At 43.9% G+C, this 9,057-nt stretch overlaps 1 long non-coding RNA gene across 2 annotated transcripts; it reads right to left on the reverse strand.

Annotated features, from left to right (window-relative positions):
- Positions 1-67: 67 nt before the first annotated feature.
- LOC125466044 (uncharacterized) lies at positions 68-3,508 on the reverse strand. Of its 2 annotated transcripts, none has more exons than XR_007250369.2 (4): positions 3,232-3,508; positions 2,827-2,968; positions 2,314-2,413; positions 68-175 (listed from the first exon to the last, which is right to left on the reverse strand). It is a non-coding gene; the product is annotated as an uncharacterized LOC125466044 (long non-coding RNA). The 2 variants fall into 2 exon arrangements; XR_007250368.2 differs by having other exon boundaries at positions 3,101-3,507.
- Between the last annotated feature and the right edge of the window lie 5,549 nt (positions 3,509-9,057).

Consider the following 9,057-nt stretch of genomic DNA (forward strand, 5'->3'; position numbering starts at 1 on the left):
CTCATCAACATCACACTGTAATATGTTCAGCTGACAAGATGTGAAATGTTTAAGCTTTGGCTACTTGCCTTTGAACTGGAGATAGCATCACAGCCATTGAAATCGACCACTTGCACCCTCACTCCTGAAGCTTCCAGGCACAGCACCATCGACAAGATTTGGGAAGCTGATGAACCTTTATGACAGATGACAGGAAAAAAAATAAGCTGACTGCTTCTAATCTGAATGACAGGGAGATGATTTCAAGCCTGCACCCTTAATCCTAGAATTCAGCAAGGACATGCAGTTGAAGAATCTAAAATCTCACCTTGTTACTCAAGCCATACCGCCCAATTAACAGGAATATTTCAAATTACACAGTTTCTATAATTATAACACATCTATTCCAATGTGAATATAATCAGCTCTACATTTCGTGACTGTGATTATAATGGGCAATCTCGCACACCAACCCTCAGAATGAAATCATTGCTCACTCAGTCTACATAAGAGCTGGCATTTAACATCTAGCCTTTCTCATTGATTGTACAGGACTAAACTTTTCATTTACATCTGGCTGTCCACTAACAATAGAACTAAAGGAAAAGATCTTTTAACTTTCTGAGACGTTTACGTCATGCAGCCTAATGGATTTCTGGGTAGTTTTGGTCAGCAGTCTTAACGTCTTACGTGCAGTGCTGACCTCAGCAAGGTTACTAACTTCAAAATGATGTTAAAGTAGAGGCTGAATAAGGTTACAGTCACTGATCAAACATCAAAGGGAACAGATCACCCACCCTAAAAGCATCATTAGTTCAAGGTGGTCCATAAACTGAGTTTTTGTGGGATTCAGTGCCTCAACATTACAATTTAATCATTCCAGCGTAGTGTTATTCAGAGCTAATACTTCTAAAGTTAACTATTAAAACCTTTGTTTAAAAATTTCCCTCACAATATTCTAACTATACTTCTTTCTTCAGACATTGCACTGAGAAAGAGACAACAGACTGACTTTGAGCTGTGCGTTTACTTATAACCTTAGTCTCATGCTTTGTTTCTTTTTACCCTTCCCTTGCTACTTACAAAGATGCTGATTTTCTACACATAAGGAATAAACAGTGTTGGTGTAGTCAAAGTATAATAAAGCAGAGAAGAAGATCGTTCAGCCCTTCAGGCCCAAGCCATTATCCTGTAGCTCTGAGCTCAAGTAATACTTCATATGTGAGGGCTACAGAAAATATCAATTGTTCTGCTAGTTGTCACTCAACCCCCAGACAAATTAATTCTCAGTAAAGGTCACTGGATAGCAATCTGGAGCAGGAATCTCTTTAATATTTCTTCTTCTTGACTTAAGACACAGTGACCCCTCCACTGCCTTGGCTAAAATAGTATAGCCGAGGATAGACCAGAGATACAATCCCTTCGACGACATTACACAGGCACCCTGCAGGCTCATGTTTACAAGAATCAGTTCCATCTCCTCTAGACATTAGCACAGTTCACATCAAACTAAAGGTGGCTTTGCAAATGGAAAATACCACACTAGTTATCAAGAATTCAGTCCGACTAGCCAGTAACATTTTAAAAGACCAAAGCTCTCCATGTTAAATCAGAGCTGATACTCAGCAATTTCAGATCTGCACAAAAATGGCCTCAAGAATCTGAAAGAAGCCTATTCACATATCCCAAATCGAAATAAATTGATGCGGAAAGGTCAGATTTAACACGATCAGGCATCCAAATGCAGGCGAGAAAGGGGGGGGGGGGGCGGAATCAATAGTTTCTAAATTGAACCGCTACCTGGTCTAGAGTTCCAGACATTTACTTTCCGCCTGTGAAAACCAACCTGTTGGGTTACAGGATTTTCCGGGTTTATTAGCAGCTAGCTGCTGGCTTCTTAAGAGATCATAAACAACAATGAACGACAGCGTGGATTAGGGCTAACGGTGAGGATTAAAATTGGGAATGAATTTTATTCCAGTCAAAGGGGTTAACAGTTTAGTGACTGTAGATCAACTTACCTGAGACTTTGCACCATGCTGAGTTTTTACGAGTTGCCATGGTTACAAAACAGGCAACAGAAGCTCTGATCACAAAAATAAGTATTTTTGACAATTAAGCATCACTGCAAGGGTATTTTTCCCCCTGGCTCTGTCCTGCTAGTGTTTGTGGAAACACATCTAAGAGTGTAGCAGAATACGTTTCAACAAAATGTTCAATTTTAAAAGCTTGTTATTAGCAGAATGATTGGATTAACGGCCTCCGGCACTGAAAACAGATAGGGGAAGGGGGGGAAATTCAAGGCAATAGCAGAATGTTGCTCGATAAACTCACCTGGTTTATCATGGCAGTTGGTAAAATTTGCAGCGAGGGATTGCACACAGCGACAGCCTTGACCAGTCCGGTCTGTGACCCGGGTGGAAGCTGGAGTGACCTAATGAAACCAGACGCAGTGTTACAGGGGGTATGACAACAAGCCACAAACTGAAGAATCAGACCACGATTACAGCCCACTCAGGTTTTTACTGACCGCTTATGATGTCATCCCATGTCACCCTGAATGAGATTTCCCTGTCGCTCAGCACTACCCAGCCTCCAATACTGAAAGGGTTAGTAACAGCAACTCTCATTCCCTCTGCTACCACTCCCACCCGTGGGTCTGAGAGCTGGTTGCTGTTAGAACCTCCAGTTCCACTGAACCCAAGCCCACAGCGATGTGTTGCAAAGGACTGGGTACACTCAACACGATCAGCATTCCTCAGGATGGTGAAAGTAAGCGCCAACTTGTTGTTGGTGTTGAACATATTCCGAGCAAAAGAAGTTAACAATGAAAAACAAAAATCTCACCTTAATCACCTTTGTACTTCATCAGTAAGTTTTGATGACAAACACATTCAGGAATCGCCAGATGGCAACACTGTGTGGGGCGAGGACACCGCCTCGCTCAGGATGAGAAAGCATCGCTTCAGCGCACCAAGTTAATTGTCATCTAAAAGAAAAACATGCAGTCAGGCTCCAGACGCCAGCCCCCGGTCATTGACACACACACACACACGAAAACAAACCCTGAATCCAAGGGCTGTGCCCGAGGCAATAGCCCAGCAGCTTTCATCACAATAACCTGAAGGATTTCCACCAGTCTATCCCCCGTCCTGTTCATTCCTGCTCGTTCGATTCCAGAAACTGTTGAATCCGGGAGATTTGTGTTTTATCTGCAAAACCACCAGCAGCAGCAGAAGCGATCGCACCCACCCAAAAAACAAACTCTACAGGTTCTCTGTGTGTCAGGCTCCGCTCTCTGCGCCAATCTGTGTGTGTAACAGGCTTTTGTCTATCGATCCCTGTATGTCAGTGTGTATTGCAGTCTCTCTATGCCAGTCTGTGTCTCAGTCTCTGCACTGCTAGACTTCCTGTCTCAGTCTCTGTGTATTTTAATCCACGTCCCGGTCTCGGTTTCCATGCTGCAAGCCCGAAGGAAAATCGTTCTGACAACCAGTGTGACACATTGGAGCATTGACTGGAGTAAGGCTACAAAATGTGACCATTTCAGACATCAGAAAGTTTCCAAAAAAAAAAGCAGGAAATGCACCTTGGGCTACAGGGCTACAGTAAACATAAACTATATTGCGCAAATAATAACCATTATGTTGAAAATAATTATTGTTAAGGCAGCTTTCAGATATGCTTCTGTCGTGAGACTGGAAAATAGACCGCTTCATCTCTCCACAGAGACTGCCTGTGCTATTAAGTTTTATTTCAGATTTCAACAACAGCAATATTTCACTTTTGTGTTTTACTCAAATATTTTCTGAGAATCGTTTTGTTTGTTAGAAACCTCAAAATACAACTCCTTAACACATTTTTTTGAAAAAAAATCTTTCATGGAATGTGGGCATTGATCACTGGGCCAGCATTTATTGCCTATCCCTAGTTGCCCTTGAGAAGGAGGTGTTGAGCTGCCATCTTGAAATGCTCTGGTCCATCTGTCGTAGGTAGACCCACAATAACACGAGAGAAGGAGCTCCAGGTAGTGACGCTGATAGGACAATGATGCATTTCAAGTCAGGATGTGAGAATTTTACAGGGGAGATTGCAGGGGGTGGTATTCCAATATATCTGCTGTCCTTTTCCTTCCGAATGGTAAAGGTTGTGGGTTTGAAAGGTGCTATATAAGGAACCTTGATAAATTTCTTGTAGATGTCACACATCGCTGCTAATGATTGTCAGTAGTGGAGAGAATAAAGCCTTGTAGACGTGGTACAAATTGGATTGCTTTGTTCCACATTGTGTCAAATTTCCTGAGTGGGAAAGTGGGGAGTATTCCATCACACTCCTAACTTGTACCTTGTAGATGGTGGACAACTTTTGGGAGGCAGGAGGTGACCATAATATTCCTAGCCTCCAGCCTGCTCATGTATTCAAGTAAGCCCAGTTCAATTTTTAATCAATGGTAACCCCAAAGATATTGAGAGTGGGATATTCAATGATGGAAATGAAATTGAATGTCAAGGGCAATGTCTCTCTTTCTGAAAATAGTCATTGCTTAGCAGTGAGTGACATGAATGTTACCTGCAACTTTTCAGCCCAAGCCTAGGTAGTGTCAAAGTTTTGCTGCATTTGAACATTGACTGTTTCAATATCTGAAGAGTCACACGTGGTTCTGAACATTGTGCAATTATAGACAACCACCTCCACTTCTGACCTTATAATGGTGGGAAGGCCATTGATGAAGCAACTGAAGATAGTTGCACTTAGGACACCATCCTGAGGAACCTCTGCAGAGATGTGGTTGATATGGGTATGGTTACAATGTTTTAAAGACATTTAGATAAGTACATGAATAAAAAATGTTTGGAGGGATATGGGCCAAACAAGCAGGTGGGATTGGTTTATTTCAGGATTATAGTTGGCATGGACTCGTTGGGCTGAAGGGTCTGTTTCCAAGCCATATGACCCTATATCCTGGAGCTGAGGTAACAGACTTCCAACATTCACAACATTTTCTTTTGTACCAGATTTGACTCCAACCAGCAGAGAGTTTGCCCCGATTCCTATTGATTTCAGTTTTGCTGGGGTTCCTTGTCAAATGTACTCTTGATGTCAAGGATAGTCATTATTACCTCACCTCTGGAATTCAGCTCTTTTGCTCATGTTTGAATCAGGACTGTAATGAGGTCAGGAGCTGAGTGACCCTGGGAAAGCCCAAACTGAGCAAGTTCTTGCTAAGCAAGTGTGGAGCTGGAGGAGCACAACAGGCCAGACAGCATCAGGGAACAGGAAAGTTGACATTTCGGTTTGGGACACTTCTTCAGAAACTGGGGCGGGGAGCAGCTCAGAAATAAATAAAGAGAGGAGGGGTGGGGCAGGGGAATGTAGGTGGGATGGTGATAGGTGAGTGCAGGTAGGGAGTGGTGGGGATTGGTCAGTGAGGTGGGAGGAGCGGATAGTTGGGAGAGAAGATGGACAGGTCAACGAGGGAGGGTTGGTCATGGGATGAGGCTGGGGATGGGGAGATATTGAAACTGGTAAAATCCACATTTAGGCCATTGGGCTACAGTCTCCCAAGTTGGAATATGAGGTGCTGCTCTCCAGTTTCCGGGTGGCATCATTGTGACACTGGAGGAAGCCCAGGATGGCGATGGCACCCAAGGAGTGGGAGGGAGAGTTGAAGTGGTTCATGACTGGAAAGTGTTGCCGTTTGTAATGAACGGAGCACAGGTGCTCTACGAAGTGGTCTCCGAGCCTCCACTTGTTCCAACCGATATAGAGGAGGCCACGTCGAGAGTAGTGGATTCAATAGACCACATTAATGGATGTGCAGGTGAACATCTGTCTAATGTGGAAGGTTTGTTGGGTGCCTTGAATGGAAGTGAGGGGGGAGGTGTAGGGGCAGGGTTAGCACTTCCTGTGGTTGCAGGGAAAGGTGACGGGGGGTGGTGGGGCTAGTGGGAGTGTGGAGCGGACAAGGGAATGGTGGAGAGGCATATAGGGTCAGATTGTAGGTGGCAGAAGTGGCTGAGAATAATACATTGGATATAGAGGTTAATGGGGTGATATGTCAGGGTAGGGAGTATTCTGTCTTTGTGTTTGTTGGGGGAAGGGGATGTGAGGGCAGAGGTGTGGGAAATGCAAGAGATGCAGTTGAAAGCATTTTCGATCACTGACAGGGGGAAGTTGCGGTCCTTGCAATAAGATAACATTATCCCTGACTCTAGCTTACTATCTCGTCTTGTTAAGCAGGTGCTATTTGTTGACACAGTTGATTGCACTTTCCATCACTTTACTAATGATGGTGCAAACTGATGAGGCAGTAATTATCTTTCTTTCTGTGGACAGGATATAATAGGGCAATTTTCCACTTTGTCTGGTAGATGCCAGTGTAGTAGCTGCACTGGAAGAGCTTGGGTAAGGGACCAGCCAAGTTCTGGATCACAAGTCTTCAGCACTTTTGTCGGAATGTTGTCAGGGCCCATTGCCTTTACAGAATCCAGTACCTCCGAATGCTTCCTGATACCATGTGGGGTGAAACAAATTGGCTGAGGACTGGCATCTGTAATCCTGCAGAACTCTAGAAGAGGTCAAGATGCCTCAATCATCTCACTGAAGATTGTTGCAAAAGCTTCAAAAGACTTGTTCAAAATCTAATCCATTTAACATGGTGGTAGTGCCACACAATACAACATTAGGTATTCACAATGTGAAGATAGATCTGTACCTCCACAAGGACTGTGCAATGGTCCTTCTTACTGATACTGTCATAGGCAGATACATCTGTGATAGGCAAATTAGTGAAGATAAGGCCAAGTATGTTTGTCTCTTTTGTTATGATTCAATGGGTATGGCTGTGTCAGGCTGTTGCTTGACTAGTCTCAGAAGCATCTCTCCTAATTTTGGTACTAGCCTCCAGATATGGTAAGGAGGACTGTGTGAGTCGGCAGGACGGTGTTTGCTGTTGTCCTTTCCTGCACCTTTGTCAATGCCAGGTCTTACATCAGGTTTCCTTCCTCCTTTAAGACTTTCTCATGATTAATACAACTGAATGGCTTGCTAGGCCATTTCAGAGGGAGGTTATGAGTAAACCATGTTGTTGCGGGTCTGGAGGCACATGTAGGCCAGACCAGGGAACTGGCTTTCCTTCCCTAAGAGGGCATTAGTTGACCAGATGGTTGTTACAACAATCAATTCAAACCTATATCCCCGAACATTACCAAGTTTTAGGATTACTAATCCAGCGATAATACCACTGGCAATCAACTCTCCTTGTTCAGTGTCATGAATAGTATTTTGCCTCCAAAGTGTTTTCCGTGGTGTACGTATAAAATTCTGGTACCAGTGGTACTGGGTGTGACTTTGGTGAGGACATATGCAGACATGCAGGGTGAATCTAGTGGAAGAATGAACAGTGGGTAGATTGTGACATCAGTAAGCTTGTCACATCGATTCATCACCAGCCTTGCCATTTGTAGATTAATATCCGAGCTAAGGCCCTGTTTTAACCTTACACCTCCTCGCCATCTGCTTGCACCAGGTTGATTTCAGCTGAGTGCTACTGCAATCAGTGAAATGTTTGCTCACTTTCAGAGCTGCTCCTGTCTCTGGTGCACACTGCAGGACTTCAAGGATTTACAGACTACCTTTTTTTTCCCCAAACATAGCAACATATGCTTTCTCCTTGGTCTAAAGCCTGACAGCAGGAATAAGGGAGAGCTGACACAGAGAAGCTGTAGAAAGGAAGTGGAGATTGAGAAGGATTCAGCGTGTGTCCATATTAACCAGGGAAAAAAATCTTCTATCTGCACATTAGCAAGGAAGATGTTTGTTAAACCCCTGCATTGCCCTAAGGGACGCCCACACAGAAATCTTCCACCGGCTAAAACAGCAGTCCTAGAGCAGATTTATTTTCAGTGACTCTAAAGCTGCTTTTGGTTATGAGCTTTCATGGATCTGGCTCCTTTCAGATTGGAGCAGGTCAGCTTGCTATCCACTGCTGTATAAAGGGAGGTCACTAAAGTACAGAGACAGCAGAATGCATTTCATTCTCCTCTTGCCAGTATGGAATGACCATGCAGCTTCACCATACTGAGGAGATAATGGACTACATGGATATTGCTTCATGTCTACCACTCGTCAACACATCACAGCCAATAAGGGATTCCAGTCGATTAACGTCTAGCTGGTGTTCCATCTGCGTTTGAAGTGGCACAATAAATTAGGAGTGGCTACTCGGTGACAAAGACCATTCTTTAAAGTCATGGTTAATGACTGCAGTGCGCAAGGCGGCAGAAGTCAACAGGATGCAAATAGTGGAAGCCATCCACATGATACAGCAGACTACTGGGAAGCTTAAACAAGTCTAGACAAGACAAGCAATACTCAGCTCTGCAAAGCATCGTTCAACTGCATGGTCATCTGTTGTAAGTTGCACAACCTGACATCATAAAGAAAGAAACCACACCACTACCTGGTGCAGTGGGCACCGGAGGAGGAAGAGGAAGGGGAGAGGTTCTGAGCAGAGTGAAGCAACCAACAGAACTCGTCCCTGCCTAGTTTGTCCAAGATCAACTCATCCCTCCATAAAACCAGGAAGCAGAGCCCTAATTCCCCATTCACCCAACATTAGAATGCCCTCAACAACAAATAAGAAGGATATTATTAAATTGGAGAGGAATCAGAAAAGATTTATCAGGATGTTGCCAGGAATGGAGGGTTTGATTTATAAAACTAAGCTGAATAGTCTGGAGCGCTTCACGGGAGCGTAGGAGGTTGAAGGGTGACGTCACAGAGCTTTATAAAATCATGTGGGGCATAGATACAGTGAATAATGAGGGTATTTTCCCTAAGGTGGAGCAGTTCAAAACTAGGGGGCATATTTTTAAGGTGAGAGGAGCAAGTTTTAAAAGGACTTGAGAGGCAACATTTTTACACAATGAGTGGTTCGTGTGTGGAATGAACCGCCAGAGGAAGTAACGGATGCAGGTACAGTTACAACATTTAAAAGATTTTTGGATAAGTACATGAATAGGACGGATATGGGCCAAATGTGGACAAGTGGGATTAGGTTAGTTTGGGAACACGGAT

Source organism: Stegostoma tigrinum, chromosome 30 (genome assembly GCF_030684315.1).
Source record: "Stegostoma tigrinum isolate sSteTig4 chromosome 30, sSteTig4.hap1, whole genome shotgun sequence".
Lineage (NCBI taxonomy): Eukaryota > Metazoa > Chordata > Chondrichthyes > Orectolobiformes > Stegostomatidae > Stegostoma > Stegostoma tigrinum.